Here is a 25,486-nt window from a genome sequence, read left to right as displayed (position 1 = left end):
TAACTAAACGTTTAGCTGAAGAACATTAATAATTAGTTTTACGGCTACCCATGTCTAGGCTGAATAGTATATAAAATACCAATTAATGAGACTACGCAGGGTATTATATCTACTGTTATAACTAAAGATTTCGAACAAATATAAGGAAAACTGCCATAGTATATATGGAATGGTAATAGTATCTGGCTGATACAATTTTTTATAGATGCCCAATAGTATGTCTTTCTGAAGGAAAAAACTAAATTGAAGGCACAGAAATTCAGAATAGTTATACTTTATTGGGAAACCCAAGTTTTTAGGAGATGGGAGAGATTGTTAAAACAGTTACTAACCAATAAGCTTATCTATAGTATGCAATAATGTGATCTAGTTACTTTTTTATTTGGGCATTTGTAGGGATTAAGAAGTCTGGCCTGAGTTTCCTAAATCATATTTAAATGTTGATTAAAAGCTAGGAAAATTGTAATCTAAATTGAGCAAAAGAGAAATTATTTTTTCTTAACTTTTTAAAATCATTAAAGGCTAAAATTTGGTGCTACCCATCCCATGACAAGTTCATGAAGCCTCATCATGAAGCCTCAGGATGACAAGTTCATGAAGAATATTAAAAAGAACACAATGGCCCTGAACATCTCCTATTCCAACATTGAATTCAATGTTCCAGATTTTTCTTGGGTTTTTCCTTCTTAGAGCCCTCTATTTCTCATAAATCACTTTTTAAATATTTGTTTACAGCAGGAGAATAGTGTCCAGGCCTCAGGATATCAGTTCCAGAATGTCATATAGGAAGGGTTAGGGTCCACAATGTTTGAAAGGGGTTGCTTAGGAGACTTGTTTTGAAGCTGCATTTGCATAACAAGCTCATAACTTTAAAAAAAAAATTTTGCTTTGAGATAGCGGCAGCTTCACATGTAGTTGTAAGAAAGTACAGAGAGATGCTACATACCTATTGTCCACTTTCCTATTGCTCACTACCACTAATAGTAGCATCTTGAAAAAGTTTAGTACTATATCACGACCAGGATATTGACATTGATCCAACCCACCTATTTAATACAGGGATTTCCGACTCTTTTGTACTCATTGGTATGTGTGTATCTGTGGGTATGTGTGTACTTAGTTCCACTCAATTTTATCAAATGTGTAGGTTCGTGTATCCACCACAGTACTGTATTGTATGTTACAGTATACAAAAATAGCAAAATGTGCAACACATTTTTATTTAAACTCTAGATACATATGAGAAGATGTAAATTGTTCAGAGCAAGGAATTACACTATAATTATTTTGTTTTGAGGTCACTAGAGAGGTGGCGATGACAATTTTAAGAAGGCTAAATCCACCCTCCCACCACTCACTCTCCCAGACTCGCTCTCACCACTGAGGGCATCTGGGCTTAGCCCTGGATTAGATAACATGAAACTATCACTTCTTTACCTCGAGCACTTGTGACATTTTCAGATTTCTTTTCCCTTAAGCTGAATTTCCCATTTTGACATGTTCCTTTACAGAGATCATTCAAGAAATTAATATTTTACTTAAGTCAAATGATCCTAATCTTAGTAACATAAACCCTACTCACCAAATTGTGGGTAGAGTGAAATGAGATGCCTAGTTTTGTATCAGCTTCTAATGCAGGCCAGCTGCCATGCAATTTACAGGGCTGGGAGGAAAACTGATTCTCAGCTAATGTCTTGAGAGACTAGGAAGTCTGGGAGGGGACTGATTTCATTTTATATTTTATGCTGCTAGGGTAGCACTGCTAAATAAGGAAAGCCTGTATTGGATTCCTAAAGAGACCACAAAGTCACAAAGAGTTGTGATCTAATCTGGAGAGTGAGGGTGGGGGAAGTGAGCTGGGAGCTCCACGTATGATGAATATAACAAGATTCAACCAGGTTGCGCTACTGTCACCCAACTTTTCCACAGATGTGCACGCAGTATGAAGGAGAAACTAGTAGGAAAATATGACTGGGTTAGTATAAATAATCCCACCACTGGAGACCCAGTGCAAATGTCAGGCACATCCTTGCCTGAGATTTACATAGGAAAGATGGCAGTGTAGAAACTTTAGATAACTAGAGTTAGCATGAGATGGTTATATTTTCTGCTGGTGGGTTTTTAAGACAATGTTTTGATGTAAAAAGATGTTTTCTGCTCCAAGTCATTTGCTTTATATTCCCTCTTGCAATGCTCTTTTCCCAAGGGGTTTGAAAACAGATCTTATTCTTCTCTATATCCCCTGCAGATTTTAGAATACCTAATTGCATATAATAAATATTCAGTAAACACTTAGAGAATTAAATCATGCCTAAACTTCATATTCCCAGAAGAAAACTCATGTCCACATCTTGAAAGAAAGAAAAAGGAGTTACAAAACAGACCTGAAAATTAATAATTCAGAGATGAAAATTCCCCAAAGCATGGTTCTGGATCTAATTTTTAATTTTAGTTCTGTTGTTTATTGATAACATCCAATCTTCCGCTAAATGCCCCATACCCACACCCATATACAAAGATAGTTAGAGGAATCCTGATTTTGATATGTTTAGAAAAAAAGAGCATTTAAAGATAATCATACATTAATTCAGCACATTGGTGTTAATTAGTTAATTATAGTCTAAAAATATAATTATTTTTAGTGGTTACTTGATTGACATAGGTAACAATATTATTTCCTCTAGAGATAAAATTGAGAGGAACGGTTTACAAGAAAATTCTAACTCACCAATTTCTGCAATAGATGCTGGAAGAGAAAGCTGAGAGGACCAAAAAATATGACAAGTGAAGGAAGGCTGGAAGGAAGGATGAAGACATACACTGGGCAAGAGGCTACCTAGAGCAGGAGGCAGCACATTCTGGATATCTGAAACTGGGGTTTCTCTCTCATTGGGGTGGGAGCCTGGCTCAGTGGTACAGTGCTGTCCTCTGTGGCTCATCTCCCTCTCATGATTATGTCCCTGAGCAGAAGGGCTTGTGTCTTGGGCTATATTCCCAGTTCCTACACTGTCTAGAGCACTGTTAAGGCCAAATGCACCTGTTAGAATGGCTATTATCAAAAAGGCAAGAAATAACAAGTGTTGGTGAGGAGGTGGAGAAAAGGGAACTCTTGCACACTGTTGGTGGGAATGTAAATTGGTACAGCCACTATGGAGAACAGTATGGAGGTTTCTTAAAAAATGAAGGAAGGAAGGAAGGAAGGGAGAAAGAAAGGAAGGGAGGAGGGAGGAAGGAAGGAAGAGAGAGAAAGAGAGAGAAAGAAGGAAAGAAAGAAAGGAAGGAAGGAAGGAAAGGGGAGGAAGGAAGGAAGAGAGAAAGAAAGAAAGAAAGGAAGGAAGGAAGGGTGGAGGAAGGAAGGAAGAAAGGAAGGAAGGAAGGAAGAGAGAGAGAGAAAGAAGGAAGCAGAGAAAGAAAGAAAGAAAGAAAGAAAGAAAGAAAGAAAGAAAGAAAGAAAGAAAGGAAGGAAGGGAGAAAAGAAACTGCCATATGATCCAGCAATTCCACTTCTGGGTATTTACCTGAAGAAAATGCAATCACTAACTCAAAAAGATGTATGCACCCCATGTTCCTTGCAGCATTATTTACAATAGCCAAGATATGGAAACAACTTAAGTAACTTAAGTGTCCAACAAAGGGTGAATGGATAAAGAAATTGTGCCACACACACAGACACACGGGAATATTATTCAACCATAAAAAATGAAATTTTGCCATTTGCAAGAACATGGATGAACTTGGAGGGTATTATGCTAAGTGAAATAAGTCAGACAGAGAAAGACAAACACCATATGATCCTTCTTATATGCAGCATCTAATCAAACAAACAAACAAAGAATCAAGAAACAAAACCAAGCTCATAGATACAGAGAACAGATTGGTGGTTGCCAGAGGCAGGAAGTGGGTATGGAAGAAATGGGTGAAAAAAATTTTTTTTAATCTTTCTTTTTTTTTTTTTTTTTAAGTGGAAAATGAGGGATGTTAGGGGACCAGAAATTGCATTAAAAGAAGATTCTGTCTGTACTGGATACTGCGTCCCCACTCTTGCCCTTGTCTCAGAGGCTGCCACTGGAAACAAGATGCTGGTCTTTCAGAACAAGTCCTAAACCTCCTGCCCCTCTGCATTGCTCACTCCAGATTCAAAGTTCTGAGCTGAAGCAACTGCTGGGCTGAGTGGCACCTTTGGGGACAGCTGGGACACATGGCTTCTCTCCATGTAGACTCAGGGTCTCTCCTTATGTGACCTCACCACATGGTCTCTTCCAGACCAAACTTCTTATGTAGTGGGTCAGGGCTCCCAAAAGCAAAAATTGAAGCTGCCAGACCTCCTTAAGGCTTAGACTTGGAAAGGCCCAGTAGAATGCCTCAGAATGGAAAGGCAGTCTATTGGTTAAATCAAGTCACTAGACCAGGCCAGAATAAATAAGGAGCTAAATAAATAAGGAGCTAAAAGAAAAAAAAAGAAAGAAAGATAAAAAAACTGAAAAATATTCTTACTTGGCCTACACTTTTCAGTTTAATGTGGCAGCATCTTTTATCTATACACGCCAAATGCCTGATAATGACTAATCCAAATAATAATTAATACTCATATTACCACTCCCACTTTTATAAAGAGCTTACTCATCTCTCTTCAAATAATTTAAAGCCAAAAAAATACAAATTGGCCAAATTTCACCTTCCCGTAAGAAATGTAGATGATAGAAAAGATAGATTTGTAGCCCAGTGAAAGAAAACTAAGAGGTTTAATTTAAATATGTCTTCAACAGATAAGTATGTGCCGAACTCTTAAACAAGAGTTTTCTGTGACAATCTTTTTAGGTGCAAAGGGAATCAAAAAGGAAAAATAGGTTTAAAGTGAAGTAGGAGATTTTGGAGGGATCACAAGAGAGGACGTCACGGTTATGAGGAAAAGGAACCAGCAGGAGTCTCTGGAGGTCTCTTGAGAACGCCAAGCACAGAGCAGGCAGCTGTTTGTCCTAGGCAATAAGATATCTGGCGAGGAGTGGTGGAGCCAAACTAGGTTATATTTAAGAGCCCAGACAGGGTACTTATTTATCCAAGAACATACAGTTATCTAGAGGCAGACCCAAGGTTATGAACTAGGTACTATAAACTAGGTACACTTTAGAACTTGGGCTAGGCCACGTTGGGCAATGACATCTTAACAAAAAAATGTTGTGTACGTAGTAAAATTTTACTCTGGTATACCATCACAGAAAGGTTATGGTTTTTCTGATTTCAAAAAGTCATAAATTAATAAGATACTGTTTGAGAACATACAAACCACCTGTTCACGATAATTAAATATTGTTAACATCCAGGAATTCTGTCTGATCTTCAAAATGTTTTCTTACCTAGTGGGCTAAAGTATTCCTCAACATAAAATGCAGATTTGGCTTTAAATATTGATTTTATATGTGGCTAACAAAATTCTGACCCTAAAAATAGGGCATAAAAATAATTACTTAGCAGATGGAAGAAAAGACAAAATAGGATAAAACAAAGATGGCAAAAAGGAAACAGAGAAGAGAGAGGGAAAACCACTAGTAAAGCTAACACACAAATGTAGTCTAACTAGCTCCTCAGTTCTTTGTTAACCACACTTTGGGATCTGTCAAGAAAAAAAATCAAAACATCTTATACCTTTAGCGTTGCATTTATGTCTAAAATATTCATGTAAGTACTTACCCAGAAACACCTCCAGTAGCTTCCAGTTTCCTGGCTTGAATCATATGGGTTTAAGTTGCCAGTCCTCACAATGGCCAGCATAACTGATCCCATGTATCTTAATAACTTCATTGCCTGTTACTCACTTTCAAAAACCCTAGAGTCCAATCACAATAAACCTTTTTCTCCCCAAGGAAGCCATCACTTTGTATATATTATTTCCCTTCCTCCATTTTTTTCTTCTCTCCTTTCTCTCTGACCCACTTATTTATTCAATGTTTGTCACCTCTCCCTTCCCCAACCTATTAACCTGGTTAATCTACTCACCTTTCAAAACTCACTGGTGTAAGGCCGAGAAGCCTTCCCTGACACCCCACTCTGGATCTGCCATAGCACTAAGGGTTCACCCCATCAGAGGACTTACAATGGAATACTACAATTATCTCTTTACCTGCCTGTTTCCACAATGAACCCATGTTTACTGAGGTTAAAGACTAGGTCATGTTAACTCTTGTATCTTAGTGCCCCTAGCACAATGCCTGGCATACAGTGTTACTCACCAAATGTCCGAAGGCTAAGCAGCCAAACTTTATTGAGCACTTCCTATCCACCAAGTATTGTACCGAGGACATTAGGCTTAAGGTTCACAAAATCTAGAAATTCCTTCTCCACAAGGTAAAATTTTATTTGAAGTTTAAGATCCAGAACAGATAACCCAGCCCTCATGATCTTCCAGTTGTCACGGCTTAGTCACTATCCTGGCACATGTAAAAAAGTAAGATAATGATACTCAAAATATTATATTAAAATTACTATAAGTATCTGTCCCACTGTATTTTGTGTGCTTTAGGTCTATGATTCCTACTCCTCACCTTGACCCCAAGTAACTAGTGATGAGCTGAACATTTGACTGGAGCACAGTAAATGTTTGTTGAATGAAACCATGGAATTGACAATATTCTAATTCTCCTTTTCCCTTCCTAAGTATATGGAAAGAAAAAGTCTACCCAGTGCACTACCTTAATATGTCCTTGAAAATGTCTGATTTAGAGATAACATTCCCATCAATCCCCATAGTTAATGGCTTCAAAGATCTGTTGCCCTAAGGAAGTTCTTTTAATTTTGTTCAAGGCAAGCCAACAATTATCCTTTAAACTCAATATGCTAAAAATGGAGAATACCAAGTTTTTTGGGTGACCATATGTTCCTATATTTCTAGGTCAGTCTTGATCAAATAGTCTCTTCCACGTACCCCATAAATACACTTGTACCCGTCAGCCCGTCTGTCCTGGTTTCCTTGGTTTGGAAAATGTGGTCACCGTGAATGTTCTATTTATTTCCTACCAACCACCCAACATTTATCTTTTATGTTTAACAATATTTAAATTATCTTAGCTCTTTTCTGAAAAAAGTAAGGAACACATGGACAGCTCTTGGCAGAGAAGGTGAATATGATGAACTATTCTTATTTTGACATCAAAAGACTTGGAAATGTGCTGGTGGTGGAACAAGGAAGATCAAATTTCTCTCTGTTAACTGAAGGGTTTTCTCTGACCCAAGGATGAAAACCTAAATGAATGGGTGGTCTGGGCTTGGTAAGTAGATGGTCAGCGTCAATACTGTCACCATAGCTTGATGTGTTGGGTCAATCTCAGTATATCTACATGAATGTGAAAGAGAGTTCTTAATCTCAGCCCCACATACAAACGGAAAGGTCAGTGTGTCAAACACAAGTAATAAGTGAGGAATTTAGGATGTTCTTGAGTCTGGCATCAAGCCACAGGCTCTGTCACTTCAGTTTGGCACTGCATTCCTCACACTGATATAGTGTTGCAAACTTTTAAAGGAAATAGAAAATTCAAAGGTCCCCAAGAATAAATCTACATATCTCACTTTCTTCCCATAGATTCTGAGCATTCTGGTTTGAGGAATAGTGGAGTAGTAAGTAATAAGTGCATGGGTTTTATCATTAGACTTGGATTCAAGTCCTCAGTGCCACTTAGTAACTGAATGGCTTTAAGCAAGTTAATTAAACTTTCTAAACATTGGTCTCTTCATGTGTTAAACTGGGATTTAAATAAAACAAACATTTTTTTAAAAACCTGCCCCTAAGTGAAATAAGCCAGTCAAAAAAAACCCAAAAAACTATATGATTCCACTTATATGAGGTATCTAAAGTAGTCAAATACATAGAAACAGAAAGTAGAATGGTGGTTAACAGGCACTGGGGAGGGGGAAATGCAGAGTTGTTTAATGGATATAGAGTTACAGTTTTGCAAGACGAAAAAGTTCTAGAGATCTGCTTCACAACAATAAGAATATGCTTAACACTCTTGAACTGTACACTTATGTTATGGTTAAGATGGTAAATTTTATGTTGTTTTTTTTTTTAACCACAATTAACAACAACAACAACAAAACCTGCCCTGTAGGATTATAGCGAAAATTAAAATTGTATAGAAAGATGCAAAGTACTTTACTCAGTACCCAGTAGAGTCAGTGCTCTTTATAAAAGGGGGCTAGTTTTCTTTTTTCAGTGAAATCAAAATTATTAAAAGTATCAAGCACACAGACATTTCTACTGACTCAGTGAATGATTTCCTTCTCAATCAGTGTGTTAGTCGGTTGTTGATGGGGCATCAGTAAAGAGAATCACTGAACTCATTCAGATGATTCATTCATGCTGCCAAATTTAGGGATGATTATGAGTCTTGTGTTTTAGTGAAGCATAAAGCAGTAACCTGAGGAAGCACCAGTCTCCTAAGAGAAGTCGTTCAGTTATACCTGGTAGCATCCATTCAGGCACTCTGGTAGGCAGTGACAATTCCTAAACACCTCTGAGAGTAGAGCCACACAGATTTCCTTTCTGCTGGAGAAAACAGGCTGGTGACATATACGTTACCGGACAAGAAGCCAAAGTCCTTCTCAAACTGACCCTGACCCCTCCCCCTGGGAACCACCTCCTCTTACTTACTTCGCTCCAGCCCCACTGGCCTTTTGGCTACTTCTGGAACCCCCCAGATCTGCTCATCCCTCTGAGTGTTTGCACTTGCTCTTCTGTCTGCCCAGAATGATCTCCCTCAATGTGGCCACAGGATCACTCCCTCACCTTCTTCGGGTTTTTGTTCCCATGTCACCTTGTCAGTGTAGAACTCTGTGACCATCTTATATGAAATTGCTACCCTCTTCTTCTCCTGGCCCAGGGACATTGATTTTTCTCAAAAACACATACTATCCACAGATGAATTATATATTTTTAAAATTTGTTTAGTGTCTAGGTTCTTACAGTACAGTCAGTATAAACTCCATAAAGGTTAAAAAAAAAAAGCCCCTTTGTTCACTACTGTATTCCAACCTAGAGTAGTGTCTGGTACATAGTATGAACATATTCAAAATTTTTGGATTGAATGAATGACTATATTGGTCAAAGCCTTATTCTATACGAGTCAATAATGGCTTAACCAAAAGAGTTCTCCTCACAAAGGAAATATCTAAGAAATCTTACTTGGCAGCCCCATAGCATACCTCTACTAAAAGTCATTTTGCTTTAACCTCAAATTCTTTTCCATTCCAGTGAAAGTGAGAGTGTGTATATCTGTTTTGTTACCCTTTCCCTAATCAGAAGGGTTTGGGACACACAGAAGCGAATGTCCCAACAGTTATTGAAAACAATTTGGGAATTTAGAGGTATAGGTAGATATGTAATAAAATGTTTTTAATAATGTATTATTATTTTATTTTAATATATATTTATTTTAATATAAATCACCTGTTATTGTAACTAGCTTTATGAAAATACACGTTGGGTTCTTGGCTTATGCTAGATAAATCAAATATTCATGAATATCATTATTATACTTGCATGTGATACCAACATATTGCTTCTTTTCTGTGTTAGGAGAAAGAACTTCCAAAAAGAGAGAGTAGCTAGAAAGAATTTACAACAGGGAGGTGTGCAAGCTGGGTTCCAATGCCAGATTTGTCTTCATCTAGATCCCTGACCTCAGGTGAGACACCATCTCTCCATATCTGGCTGTATAGACTGTGTTTTACTATAAAAACCTTCTTAACTTCTCTGAGCCTCAAGTGTCTCACTAGAGAAATGAACATAAAAATCCTTGTTGTACCTATTTCACAAAGTTGCCCTGTAATTTTGAAAATTGGGACTCATACCCCTGGTGATGCGGTGGGTGCTCTTAGGTGGTTCAAAAACTGTATTTAATTTCCAGGTTATATTTATTTGGATGTGTACTTGGAAGGAAAAAGTATAACTAGCATATTAAAGTTGTAATTTTATGGATAATATTACTTTAAGGTGAGATTAATTTCAAAAGTAAATTAAGTTTAAATGGAAAATATTAAGTAAGTGATAATATAGGTAATACATAAATATGGTACAATTATGAATGTGGTAGATAAAACTGAGGTTTGGGAAAGTCTTGTGAGAATCAGTTGTGATAATATGTGAATGTTCTTTTCAAAGTTAACAGTGTCAACCATGGTAAGATAGTATTAGTATTAAATAAATGTAAATGAAATAAAGTATTATAATGATTATTCTGGTAAGAGTTATCTTTTCTTTTTCTCTTTTTTTTTTTTTTGAGTGCCTACTATGTTCTTGGCACTCAATAAAGATGAGGCATTTTACCCGTAAGCAAAATCCCTACAAACAAACCTGCTGGAAGCTGGGGCATATCAGAGTAAACTGTTTCCCCACATTACACATCCAGGCCATAAATCCAGTTCTGCTGATGCTAGACCATGCTCTAGCAGAGTTATTCAATAGGCATTTTTTGAAAACCAAAAGGCAAACCTTATAAGTGAGGAAGCCGCTCTTTCACATGTTCCTCATGTCCCACTATGCAGTATTGTGAAAAAATAGAATAGAGCCTTATTGATCAATGCTGAATAATTAAAAATAGCATTGCTAAACTCAAATAATAATTGTGATATTGGGTCTTTGACAAAAAGGGCTCGAAGAATCTGTACCTCATAAAACTATATATTTTTTTTAAAGGATATTTATTTTACTTTTTTTTTTTAAAGGAATTCCTTTTATTTTTATTTATTTTTTATTTATTTATTTGTTTATTTAGTTTTGGCTGTGTTGGGTCTTCGTTTCTGTGCGAGGGCTTTCTCCAGTTGCGGCAAGCGGGGGCCACTCTTCATCGCGGTGCGCGGGCCTCTCGCTATCGTGGCCTCTCTTGTTGCGGAGCACAGGCTCCAGACGCGCAGGCTCAGCAGTTGTGGCTCACGGGCCTAGTTGCTCCGCGGCATGTGGGATCTTCCCAGACCAGGGCTCGAACCCGTGTCCCCTGCATTGGCAGGCAGATTCTCAACCACTGTGCCACCAGGGAAGCCCAAACCATATATTTTAATGGAAGTGTGTAGAATGAGTATAATCTGTATAAAAATGTGAGCATGTAGAAGATGTACGACCCTGGGGTGCTCGCCGTCTGCCTTGCTCCCCTTCACGTATCCCTTACCATACTATGTGCCATGGTTCAGACACCATATCTCTGTTCTAGTCTGTTCTCAGCTACTTACTGGTTTTTCTGCATTCACTTATCTATTTTCCCTTAATTTTCTCAGCTTAATCAGAAATTCATCCTATCTGTTCTGAAAATAGACAGGTGTCTAACTACTGCTGGTTCTCTAGGCATATGTCTCTCTCACCCATTAGACTGTAAACTCCATGGGAAGTCAGAAATCATTCTGCTTTATACCCTGTCACATCCAACAGTACCTGGAATATAGCAGATTCTTCACAAATAGTGAATGAATGGATACTCTAGTGAATAGATATATTTATGCAGCACCTGTTACATGCCAATTACTATGTAAGGTTCGTTGCTGCTCAAGTATTGAGCATAATAAAATAAATTTTAAAACTTTACAAACTTTAAAGGCCCTTGTAAATGTGGAGTGTTTCCAAAGCATTGTTAATTAATTTTTAAAATCAGTTATTCACATGCAGTTTTAAATCAGAACTGTTAGATAAATTCTCAATTGGAGATTTTATCAAGATTGTATTTACTATTCACAAAGATAGAATTTTACAGTGCTATGGTTACAAAATGTGCTTGTACAATACATGCACTGTTTCATATAGCTCCATGAAATGCTGGTTCTTTATAACATTGCCTGTGAACTACTTTCTGTGATGCTGTTGTATCTATGAAACAATCCAGAGTATTCTGTTAGTATACATAGCTTTTCCCATGATCTGAACACTTTTACATCCCTAATCCATGAGAACATGGGACATTATATGGCATTCTCCTGGACAACTGGCATTAGCCCACTATACTCTAAATATTTTGATTTCCTGCCCTGAATCGAGGGTGTTCTGTATCAAACATGGTTTCTTCCATAGAGGTCTCTGTTTTTGGTGAACAGTTTTGACATAATGACTGACAAAATATGTACAAAGGCTAGTGATCAATGTGCTGAAAAGAAGCAAAGAAAGGGTCCACGGCATTTTAGGGGTTCATCCAACAATCTGGTGGGGAGATAGTAAAGAGGCAGCACTTTGAGGACAGAGACTGAAGTTATTCAACATTTTATCCCCAGCGCTAAGCTTGATTTCTTGTCTAAAGTCACCACATAATAAATGTTTGATGAATGGATAAAGGGGAAAAAATAGCTACATAAGGGAGGAAGGGCTATTCAGTATAAAGAGTCTGAAGTCCTCTCTTTTTATAAACAGGACAGTCAAGGAAAGCTCTACCATATATATACGTTTGACTCAGATCTTTAAGGAAAGTCAGATTATGATCTACAGAAAGGGGAAAGTAGGACAAAAGATGACAGTGACATAAGAAATGTAGGTCTGGGGAAGTTCTGGGTTATCTAATTTTAATTATCACGATGCCTATGATTTCCTTGCTCCTTGATGTTTCTCTGAATCTTTTTCCAGTTCCTTTCCTTGCTATTATGATTCTTTCCTGCATTCGAGGCTCTTCCCAAGGGGGCTGACGTCAGCGAGGTCTCCATGCTGTGCTGGGGAGGAGCGAGTCTGCTAGGTGGGAGACAGCATCTTTCTCATCCCTCAGCAGATGCCCCAAAGCTGAGCCTGGAAGCATGCCCCAGTTTGCCTGTTAAACACGAGTCAAGTGCCCTTCAGCAAAGATTCAGGCTTGGCTTCCTTCCCTTGGCTATTAAGCTGCATTCCCACAGAATTACAACATGTCTGAGGTTTCTAAAACTCTTTGTGTGTATCTCAGACAGTTATTGTGCTGGATCCAAATTCTGACCTTGGTTAAGCAGGCCTCAAATCCTTTCCAACCCTGCCCCTGAAGGTCCAAGAACACATAATAAGGGAGGGGATAAGAATAACATCTATAGCTTAGTGACCACTTATTATGGACCACTCACTGTGCTAAACTTTTTGAATGCAGCATCTCCTTAACATAAGCCCTGCCTGCTAGCTACAACAATTACTCCTATTACCTCTATTTTACAGATGAAATAAAGAAGCTCATTCAAGTTACACAATCACTAAGTATTAAAGCCAGATTTGAGACTCTGGCAGTCAATTTCCAGAGTTTTCAAGGGCAAGGGCAAATGACACTAGAAACACATAAACAGGCCTAAAAAGGCAGCATGTAAACTGCCACCTGCCTACAGTGTACACACCCCAGAAGAAAGAGGGTAGTGGGGCATCTTCTTCATGCACTTGGGTAGCAAGTACGTAAGCCCAGAGCGCCTCTGTGAGATGTAACAGACATTCTAACAATGACAGCACAGGAGGGTTTTCCGAGCTTGTGGTGTCAACGGAATCGGGAGAGGTGACTTTGGAAACAGAGCTTGCTCTTGGTGCAGGGAGCAAAGAAAGAGCAAGAAGACTTCCAGGACTCCTCCAGTTTCCCTCCTTAACCAGGATAGAGAGGGCCACAGGTTTCAGAGCACAGACTGTCCACCCCTAAAGACCGTGTAATCTGTTGTGTCAAGCTTGACCCTTTGGATGCTTTTTTTTTTTTAAAACAGGAACCTAGTTCAGTGGAAAGGATGCTCATAGCGAGAAACGTGTGTGTGTGTGGTGTGTACATGATCACAGAGGAATTTAGAGAAAGAAGTCTGGGAAAAAAATGTCATCTAAGTGCAGAGGACAAAACTGCACCAAAACACCAGCATCAGGAAGCTTGTCATGAAGATAGGGAAACAGAGCAGGTTCCTGGGGCACGTTACCTAGGAAGGCATCCCAGCCAAATGGGCCAAAATCAGTGTAGTGATCAAGAGTTGCCAGTCCTAAAAAGTCCCTGGCCTGGGCCAAATAGAGCACACTGTTTTCCTCTGCCTCGCCCTCAGTGCCCTGCCCTCAGTCATTTCAAAATGAAATTACCTAAGATCAGATTGTTTGTGCTGTTTATGTGAACAGAGCCATGGGTTTTTGATCAAGTGTTACTTCTCCTGAGTCTTATAAACTAAAGCATGATTAGGTGAGTATTTGCTATGTGAGATAACTAAGGGGATCCATTTTATGTGAATGCACAGAAGATATGTAGAGAATATTTTCTTCATCCCAATCAGCCCAGCTCTACCTCAGTTCTTCCGCACTGACAAGTGGATTGGACATGAACCCATGGGGCCTACGTCACCTGGTATCAATGGAAACTTGTATATATATATATACTTAAAGAACATGGACTTTACAAGTATATACATTTCTCCCATAGCTTCTCTATTATACCAACTGTGCAGTATAAAAAATACAGGAAGATCACTGAAGTGCTGGCGGCCAAAATGAAATTCAATCCCTTTGTGATTTCTGACTGAGGCAAGAACCGTAAAAGGCATGTCAATGAACTTCCCATGTTCGCAGGAAGATTATGTCTTCTCCTCTTTCCAAAGAGCTGAGGCAGAAGGACCATGCTCCATTCATGCCCATCCGAAAGGATGAAGTTCAAGTTGTGTGAGGGTGCTACAAAGGGTAGCAAATTAGCAAAGTAGTCCAGGTTTCCAGAAAGAAATATGTCATCTACACTGAGCGAGAGCAGCGTGAGAAGGCTGATGGCACAACTGAGCGTGCACGCATTCACCCTAGCAAGGTGGTTATCACTAAACTGGGCAAAGACCAAAAAAAGATCCTTGAGCCTAAAGCCAAACCTTGCCAAGTAGGAAAGGAAAAGGGCAAATATAAGGGAGAAACAATTGAGAAGATGCAGAAATGATCTTATATACAACTTTCATTAAAAACTGTTAAAATGAAAAATATTTTTAAATTAAAAATATAGTAAGACATTCAACCTTTGTCTTTAATACTATCAATTTTTAAAACCATGACTCATAAAATAAGATTTAGACGGTAGAAAGGAAAACGTTTTATGAATCAAATAGACCCAAATATAGCATCATATTTTTGGAGTAGATCTGATCACTACGGCTGGTGGTTCTAACATAATAGATTTTGTATATTAATTGTACAATGTAATTTTATTTGTTGTTTGCAAAGGGGAAAGTAGCCAAAATTCCCTTGACTTCTTTAGTAACATCTACATGTTTTGGCCATGTTTTAGAGATTACAGAAATGTTTTGTGTGGCAAGTGATAGTTGTTCTTATATCCAATACATCTATGATGTTGAAAACATGCTGTTGGATGGCACATATTAGAAACCTTAAAGAAAAATAGATATTATCATACACTTGAAGTTGTATGACAACAATACCCTTGGCATCCCAGCCTATGAAACCTATGTAAAGATATTTTTAAAAAGGTGAAAATTGTGAAAAGGAAACTAATAAATAGTGACACATTCCTTTAAAATTAGCAATCTGAGACAATAATATAATTGTTATGCATCACAGCTAAAAATATTTCCAAACTGATAAAGTATACTTGCACTTATAAAAGTATGTTTAAAATTCCTTAGTTTTGTATTTCGTATTTGATATCAAGGCAGATCAGGACATATGGTCATATCTATGTAAACTGAAACTTTATTCATATGTCTATAAATTTCCTTGTCCTAAAAGAAATCAAAATACACATTAGAACTATCTGGCAACCTTCAACACCTGTAAGCATCAGTGTGGGTGGGCCATAGAGGGAACCATTTGCTCCAGTTCATTAAACATGGAGAAGCGCCTTCTGACAACTGTATTAGACATGGTAGTGTGTGTTATGCTAAAAGAGAATCATTAAGCCAAAAAATAAAGCCTTCTAAGACAGAGCAGGGCCTGGAGAAAATGGGCTGAGGAATGTCTCTTCCTAAAGACCCACGGGAATGGTATAAATGGGCTGCGTGCTACTTAATCATTGAAGCAATTATTTATGTTTATGTTTTGGTCCTTGATTCCATTCAGTCTAGCACCACCTGAATCCTAAAAAAGGGTGCTAAACTTGGGGGGTTCTCATTTTCCCTTTTCTCCGTCTTTCACCATAGGGTCCTCATCTCCCTTCTTCCTTCCATCCTGCCTCAACATTAGAGAAGACTCTCATACTGTTTAGGGCTGACCCCTCTGTGATGCTCTATACTAATTTATTTGCTCATTTATTCAGCCAACCTGTATTTTGTGCCTATGTCCAAGCCACTCTCCAAGCACTAGGAGGGATACTCTAATGAATAAGAGAAGACCTCTGCTCAGAAGGAACCAACAGAAACAATAATGAAGCATCCAATTTGGGTCCAATTTGCACATCTAGGTTGGAAATTCTGGTATGCTGGGGAGATCAAGCATTGGGTGTATATTTTTATGAGGTTGTAGTGGCCATCTTGAATAAAATATAAAGAGGGCTTTGGAACTGATGGTGAGACCCTAGTGTGCTGAGTTTAAGACATTCAACCAAGAAAAAGGAACATTTTCTTAGACTGTGATCTGATTTGACAGAAAATATGTTCTGAATTTTGAAAGCGGGAAAGAATATGGTCTCTAATTAATTGTTTTGAGATATAAGAGATGCTTTGAAGGTTACTCAGTTGTTCTCTGTACTATTTTCTCTCTCTTGCTCTCTCTTTTTTTTTTTCTTTAGTAGGGAGTGGGGCATGTTCCAAATTCTTTGACTATGATTTATGTGCCAGAGTAAGAAAAGAGGTGCACCTCGCCCCACTCCTCCCCAACTCCTCACCCCCACCCCTGTTCCAAGTGAGGGAAGCACCTTAGCAAGGGTGTCAGGGTCAACATTTGAGACTATGAGTATGAATAGTTTTCCCTGGCAGACAAATGTAAGATTAATGGAAGCGGATAAAAGAATAGCACCCATGGTGGTCCCAGGAAGATTGGAAAGGCTGTCTCAGAGAATGCACATCACTTGGAATTCTGCCACAGGGAGGGAGGAGTTGAGGGGTAGGCTTCCCAGCTATTTTTTCAAGTGAGGGCTTAGAGTCCAGCATCATTTTAATGTCCATTGCTGTTATTAACTGCATTTCTTAATTGTTCCCCTCCAGCCTGCTATGGCATGAATAAAATGAGGCCCAAGAGCTGAAACAACGCAAAAATAAATAAAGGTTATAAAGTAAGAATAAACAACATGCTATAGAAGCTATTATCTTTCCAGCATTTTCAATTTCTCTCTCCTAAAGTCCCCCTAAAACTCCATTAGCAGTTTCCTATAAGAAAACTAACTTTTCAAAAGCATAGGTATTCCCAGCTAGATTAGAACTGATTTTCACATTTGTTTTGATTTCATAGTTATGATCAGGAGTTAGAAATTTCCCTTCAGTATTAGACTTCTTCCATCAATAGTCCAAATAGTCTATCTCTCCTTCTGATCATTGCCAACTTTCCTCAAAAAAAAAAAAAAAAAAAAGACTTCTTCTATCTCTTCACTATCCACTTTTTCCTTAACCTCTTGCAATCTGAGTTCTTGGGACCATTGCTCTTTCAGAGTTGCCTCTAACACCTTTTCTCAGATCCTTGTCCTTTCTCAGATCTCCCATGTCTTTTATAATAATTGTTACTGTTTTTCATACTATATGCTATACTATTTAAAATGCTTCTGTTTTGGGGAGCATCCCCTCTTTGTGCTTCTAGGTTGATATACGCCATTTTAAATTGTCAAAATAACCCTTTGTTATCCTCTCTCATTATACAAAAAACTCACATACAAAGAGGTTGCACAATTTATCAATAATGCTGGACCCAGGATTGGTGTGCAGATTTGTCTAATTCTAGATCCTTAACTCTCTCCACTCTTCCACTGTGCCTGAACTGGAATGCTGTGTAGTTCACAATTTCATTGCAACTACTAGAAGAAATGGCTTGGCCAGGTCAAACTTACAAAGAGAAAGATTTGTATCTGGCAAAACAGATGGTGAACTTTGCCGGTTCTCCCTGGGAGGAGGGACCCATCTGCCCATCTGGTTCAGAAGCCTTTAGGGGCCCCACCCTACACAGGACGTTGCAGTAGGGATTCCCCTAGTCTGTCTGGAAGAAGGGTCCTGTTGGCTTGCTCCTCAGGTCTTTAAGAGGCCTATGGAAAAAAATTCCTAGGACTTGATTCTAAATAAGCAAAGTCAGATGGTGGAGCCTCTCTTGGGAGGGTCATGGTTCTGTCCTAGGCTTGATCTGGGTCTTTGTCCTAGTTGCCTCAAATGAGAATAATCCTCTAGCCACATCACAATCCCTTAAAACTCTGACTGATGTGTCAGCATGCTTGGTGTCTCTGATACACTGTAGCAGCCCAAGTATCTACTTTCAATCATCTACCTCTTCCTCCCCAGCCATAAGGCCCCCTGTCAAGCTGTCCCCTTCTGTGGTCTTACCTGTCATTAGGTTCCTGCCCTAGACTCTGGGGTACATCCCTTCCCTTCCCTTCTGACCTCTTCTCTGTCTTCTCTCCCTGCCCTTATTTCTTAACATAGGTACTTCTCAAGGTGCAGGTGGTTCCATTCTCTTCCTGCCTCTCTTCTAGTTACCTTCTCCGATGGGCATGTACGTTCCCAAATCTTCTATACCTCCTCTGTGTGAATGGCTCCTAATCTTTCTCTTGAGCATCTGTCCTGCGATCCATAGCAGCAGAGGAATCTCTCTGCAGGTTTTTTAGGCACAAAATAGATTTTCTCGTTTGTTGCCCAGCAGCCAGGACACACTGGGAATGCAGCTCAGTGTTGAGTACATGTTTTTTAGAATAAAAAAAAATGAATGAGTCTCCTCCTGTCTCCCCTCATTACTTTTCTCAATGAGCATGTCCATTTCCAAAGCTTCAATACCTCCTCCATGTCAATTTGTTGAACAAATAAATGAATGAGTTTAAAACAAAACTTATTTTTTCCACCTTTATTCAACTCTCTCCCTGCTGTTGCCCTAAAACAGGTTTTAGAATCAGACTGAATTATTTTGAAACTTTGTTCAATGTACTAATAGGATGAAGCCTCAGACAAATTACTTAGCTTTCCTGAGCCATCTCCTTAGGGGGAAAAGAAAAATCACAGAGAATAATGATCACCCTACTTGTTTATTATGAAGATTAAATAATATGTGTAAAATATCTCAGTGCCAGCCATATTCATGCTTATCAGCTCTAATCCTTAATTCTCCTAAAGGTTCATTAAGTATCTCATTTAAACCTCACAAATACCTCATGAGATACTTTTATAGCTCTACTTTATAAATGAGGTGATGAGGAAACAGAGGGACAGACTGTGACTTACTTGCACAAGGTCAGACCAAAACCAAGTCCTAGGCAGTATTCCTCTAAGGCCCATACAAGAAACCACCTTACTCTTAGATTACAAGGTCACTAAGAGGTCGGATTCAGACCTTATAAAAATTGATAAATCAAATGGCTCCAAATAGAAAAACAGAACAGCGTCACACGTTTAGAAGACACACTATGGCTGCTTAACGGGAAAGGTGAGGTGGGTGATGCATAAAACAAGGGTTTCAGAGATTAACCAAGATGGCGGAGTAGAAGGACGTGCTGTCACTCCCTCTTGCGAGAGCACCAGAATCACAACTGGCTGCTGGACAATCATTGACAGGAAGACCCTGGACTTCACCAAGGAGGATACCCCACGTCCAAGGACAGAGGAGAAGCCACAGTGAGACGGTAGGAGGGGCGCAATCAGAGTAAAATCAAACCCCATAACTGCTAGGTGGGTGACTCACAGACTGGCGAACACTTATACCACAGAAGTCCACCCACTGGAGTAAAGGTTCTGAGCCCCACGTCAGGCTTTCCAACCTGGGGGTCAGGCAACGGGAGGAGGAATTCCTAGAGAATCAGACTTTGAAGGCTAGTGGGAATTGGATTGCAGGACTTTGACGGGACTGGGGGAAACAGAGATCCCACTCTTGGAGGGCACACACAAAGTAATGTGTGCATCAGGACCCAGGGGAAGGAGCAGTGAGCCTGGGGGAGACTGAACCAGACCTACCTGCTGGTGTTGGGGGGTCTCCTGCAGAGGCGAGTGGTGGCTCTGTTTCACCGTGGGGATAAGGACACTGGCAGCAGAGGTTCTGGGAAGTTCTCCTTGGCGTGAGCCCTCCCAGAGTCTGCCATTAACCCCACCAAAGAGCACGGGTAGGCTCCAGTGTTGGGTTGCCTCAGGCAAAACAGCCAACAGGGAGGGAACCCAGCCCCACCCATCAACAGTCAAGTGGATTAAGGTTTTACTGAGCTCTGACCGCCACAGCAACAGGGAGGGAACCCAGCCCCACCCGTCAACAGTCAAGTGGATTAAAGTTTTACTGAGCTCTGACCGCCACAGCAACAGTCAGCTCTACCCACCACCAGAGCCTCCCATCAAGCCTCTTAGATAGCCTCAACCACCAGAGGGCAGACAACAGAAGCAAGAAAAACTATAATCCTGCAGCCTGTGGACCAAAAACCACAGTTACAGAAAGATAGAGAAGATGAAAAGGCAGAGGGCTATGTACCAGATGAAGGAACAAGATAAAACCCCAGAAAAACAACTAAATGAAGTGGAGATAGGCAACCTTCCAGAAAAAGAATTCAGAATAATGATAGTGAAGATGATCCAGGACCTTGGAATAAGAATGGAGGCAAAGATTGAGAAGATGCAAGAAATGATTAACAAAGACCTAGAAGAATTAAAGAACAAACAAACAGAGATGACCAATACAATAACTGAAATGAAAACTACACTAGAAGGAATCAATAGCAGAATAACTGAGGCAGAAGAACGGATAAGTGACCTGGAAGACAGAATGATGGAATTCACTGCTGCGGAACAGACTAAAGAAAAAAGAATGAAAAGAAATGAAGACAGCCTAAGAGACCTCTGGGACAACATTAAACGCAACAACATTCGCATTATAGGGGTCCCAGAAGGAGAAGAGAGAGAGAAAGGAACAGAGAAAATATTTGAAGAGATTATAGTCGAAAACTTCCCTAACATGGGAAAGGAAATAGCCACCCAAGTCCAGGAAGCGCAGAGAGTCCCATACAGGATAAACCCAAGGAGAAACACGCCGAGACACATAGTAATCAAAGTGGCAAAAATTAAAGACAAAGAAAAATTATTGAAAGCAGCAAGGGAAAAACGACAAATAACATACAAGGGAACTCCCATAAGGTTAACAGCTGATTTCTCAGCAGAAACTCTGCAAGCCAGAAGGGAGTGGCATGATATACTTAAAGTGATGAAAGGGAAGAACCTACAACCAAGATTACTCTACCCGGCAAGGATCTCATTTAGATTTGATGGAGAAATCAAAAGCTTTACAGACAAGCAAAAGCTAAGAGAATTCAGCACCACCAAACCAGCTCTACAACAAATGCTAAAGGAACTTCTCTAAGTGGGAAACACAAGAGAAGAAAAGGACCTACAAAAACAAACCCAAAACAATTAAGAAAATGGTCATAGGAACATACATATCGATTATTACCTTAAACGTGAATGGATTAAATGCCCCAACCAAAAGACATAGACTGGCTGAATGGATACAAAAACAAGACCCATATATATGCTGTCTACAAGAGACCCACTTTAGACCTAGGGACACATACAGACTGAAAGTGAGGGGATGGAAAAAGATATTCCATGCAAATGGAAATCAAAAGAAAGCTGGAGTAGCTATACTCATATCAGATAAAATAGACTTTAAAATAAAGAATGTTACAAGAGACAAGGAAGGACACTACATAATGATCCAGGGATCAATCCAAGAAGAAGATATAACAATTATAAATATATATGCACCCAACATAGGAGCACCTCAATACATAAGGCAACTGCTAACAGCTATAAAAGAGGAAATCGACAGTAACACAATAATAGTGGGGGACTTTAACACTTCACTTACACCAATGGACAGATCATCCAAAATGAAAATAAATAAGGAAACAGAAGCTTTAAATGACACAATAGACCAGATAGATTTAATTGATATATATCAGACATTCCATCCAAAAACAGCAGATTACACGTTCTTCTCAAGTGCACACGGAACATTCTCCAAGATAGATCACATCTTGGGTCACAAATCAAGCCTCAGTAAATTTAAGAAAATTGAAATCATATCAAGCATCTTTTCTGACCACAACGCTATGAGATTAGAAATGAATTACAGGGAAAAAAACGTAAAAAGGACAAACACATGGAGGCTAAACAATACGTTACTAAATAACCAAGAGATCACTGAAGAAATCAAAGAGGAAATCAAAAAATACCTAGAGACAAATGACAATGAAAACACGACGACCCAAAACCTATGGGATGCAGCAAAAGCAGTTCTAAGAGGGAAGTTTATAGCTATACAAGCCTACCTAAAGAAACAAGAAAAAGCTCAAGTAAACAATCTAACCTTACACTTAAAGAAGCTAGAGAAAGAAGAACAAACAAAACCCAAAGTTAGCAGAAGGAAAGAAATCATAAAGATCAGAGCAGAAATAAATGAAATAGAAACAAAGAAAACAATAGCAAAGATCAATAAAACTAAAAGTTGGTTCTTTGAGAAGATAAACAAAATTGATAAGCCATTAGCCAGACTCATCAAGAAAAAGAGGGAGAGGACTCAAATCAATAAAATCAGAAATGAAAAAGGAGAAGTTACAACAGACACTGCAGAAATACAAAGCATCCTAAGAGACTACTACAAGCAACTTTACGCCAATAAAATGGACAACCTGGAAGAAATGGACAAATTCTTAGAAAGGTATAACCTTCCAAGACTGAACCAGGAAGAAATAGAAAATATGAACAGACCAATCACAAGTAATGAAATTGAAACTGTGATTAAAAATCTTCCAACAAACAAAAGTCCAGGACCAGACGGTTTCACAGGTGAATTCTATCAAACATTTAGAGAAGAGCTAACACCCATCCTTCTCAAACTCTTCCAAAAAATTGCAGAGGAAGGAACACTCCCAAACTCATTCTATGAGGCCACCATCACCCTGATACCAAAACCAGACAAAGACACTACAAAAAAAGAAAATTACAGACCAATATCACTGATGAATATAGATGCAAAAATCCTCAACAAAATACTAGCAAACAGAATCCAACAACACATTAAAAGGATCATACACCACGATCAAGTGGGATTTATCCCAGGGATGCAAGGATTCTTCAATATACGCAAATCAATCAATGTGATACACCATATTAACAAATTGAAGAATAAAAACCATATGATCATCTCAATAGATGCAGAAAAAGCTTTTGACAAAATTCAACACCCATTTCTGATAAAAACTCTCCAGAAAGTGGGCATAGAGGGAACCTACCTCAACATAATAAAGGCCATATATGACAAACCCAAAGCAAACATCATTCTCAATGGTGAAAAACTGAAAGCATTTCCTCTAAGATCAGGAACGAGACAAGGATGTCCACTCTCACCACTATTATTCAACATAGTTCTGGAAGTCCTAGCCACGGCAATCAGAGAAGAAAAAGAAATAAAAGGAATCCAAATTGGAAAAGAAGAAGTAAAACTGTCACTGTTTGCGGATGACATGATACTATACATAGAGAATCCTAAAACTGCCACCAGAAAACTGCTAGAGCTAATTAATGAATATGGTAAAGTTGCAGGATACAAAATTAATGCACAGAAATCTCTTGCATTCCTATACACTAATGATGAAAAATCTGAAAGAGAAATTATGGAAACACTCCCATTTACCATTGCAACAAAAAGAATAAAATACCTAGGAATAAACCTACCTAGGGAGACAAAAGACCTGTATGCAGAAAACTATAAGACACTGATGAAAGAAATTAAAGATGATACCAACAGATGGAGAGATATACCATGTTCTTGGATTGGAAGAATCAACATTGTGAAAATGAGTATACTACCCAAAGCAATCTACAGATTCAATGCAATCCCTATCAAATTACCAATGGCATTTTTTACTGAGCTAGAACAAATCATCTTAAAATTTGTATGGAGACACAAAAGACCCCGAATAGGCAAAGCAGTCTTGAGGCAAAAAAATGGAGCTGGAGGAATCAGACTCCCTGACTTCAGACTATACTACAAAGCTACAGTAATCAAGACAATATGGTACTGGCACAAAAACAGAAACATAGATCAATGGAACAAGATAGAAAGCCCAGACATTAACCCACGCACCTATGGTCAACTAATCTATGACAAAGGAGGCAAAGATATACAATGGAGAAAAGACAGTCTCTTCAATAAGTGGTGCTGGGAAAACTGGACAGCTACATGTAAAAGAATGAAATTAGAATACTCCCTAACACCATACACAAAAATAAACTCAAAATGGATTAGAGACCTAAATATAAGACTGGACACTATAAAACTCTTAGAGGAAAACATAGGAAGAACACTCTTTGACATAAATCACAGCAAGATCTTTTTTGATCCACCTCCTAGAGTAATGGAAATAAAAACAAAAATAAACAAGTGGGACCTAATGAAACTTCAAAGCTTTTGCACAGCAAAGGAAACCATAAACAAGACGAAAAGACAACCCTCAGAATGGGAGAAAATATTTGCAAATGAATCAACGGACAAAGGATTAATCTCCAAAATATATAAACAGCTCATTCAGCTCAATATCAAAGAAACAAACACCCCAATCCAAAAATGGGCAGAAGACCTAAATAGACATTTCTCCAAAGAAGACATACAGATGGCCACGAAGCACATGAAAAGATGCTCAACATCACTAATTATTAGAGAAATGCAAATCAAAACTACAATGAGGTATCACCTCACTCCTGTTAGAATGGGCATCATCAGAAAATCTACAAACAACAAATGCTGGAGAGGGTGTGGTGAAAAGGGAACCCTCTTGCACTGTTGGTGGGAATGTAAATTGATACAGCCACTATGGAGAACAATATGGAGGTTCCTTAAAAAACTAAAAATAGAATTACCATATGACCCAGCAATCCCACTACTGGGCATATACCCAGAGAAAACCGTAATTCAAAAAGACACATGCACCCGAATGTTCATTGCAGCACTATTTACAATAGCCAGGTCATGGAAGCAACCTAAATGCCCATCAACAGACGAATGGATAAAGAAGATGTGGTACATATATACAATGGAATATTACTCAGCCATAAAAAGGAACGAAATTGAGTCATTTGTTGAGACGTGGATGGATCTAGAGACTGTCATACAGAGTGAAGTAAGTCAGAAAGAGAAAAACAAATATCGTATATTAATGCATGTATGCGGAACCTAGAAAAATGGTACAGATGAGCCAGTTTGCAGGGCAGAAGTTGAGACACAGATGTAGAGAATGGACATATGGACACCAAGGGGGGAAAACTGCGGTGGGGTGGGGATGGTGGTGTGCTGAATTGGGCGAATGGGATTGACATGTATACACTGATGTGTATAAAACTGATGCCTAATAAGAACCTGCAGTATAAAAAAACAAACAAAACAACTAATACTAAACTTTCATTGGGTTTTTTGTAT

The 25,486-nt window shown here is 38.8% G+C and overlaps 1 protein-coding gene and 1 pseudogene across 18 annotated transcripts in view; one reads left to right on the top strand and one right to left on the bottom strand.

Annotated features, from left to right (window-relative positions):
• The window catches only part of NRXN1 (neurexin 1), a 1,117,469-nt gene that overhangs the window by 645,143 nt on the left and 446,840 nt on the right, over positions 1-25,486 (bottom strand). The gene's annotated exons all lie outside the window — the stretch shown is intronic.
• LOC132376897 (large ribosomal subunit protein uL24-like) lies at positions 14,413-14,840 on the top strand (annotated as a pseudogene).

The sequence above is a fragment of the Balaenoptera ricei genome, chromosome 13 (assembly GCF_028023285.1).
Source record: "Balaenoptera ricei isolate mBalRic1 chromosome 13, mBalRic1.hap2, whole genome shotgun sequence".
Classification (NCBI taxonomy): Eukaryota; Metazoa; Chordata; class Mammalia; order Artiodactyla; family Balaenopteridae; genus Balaenoptera; species Balaenoptera ricei.
The sequence above is the reverse complement of the archived record's forward strand: the minus strand, read 5'-3'. Positions and strand labels throughout refer to the sequence as shown.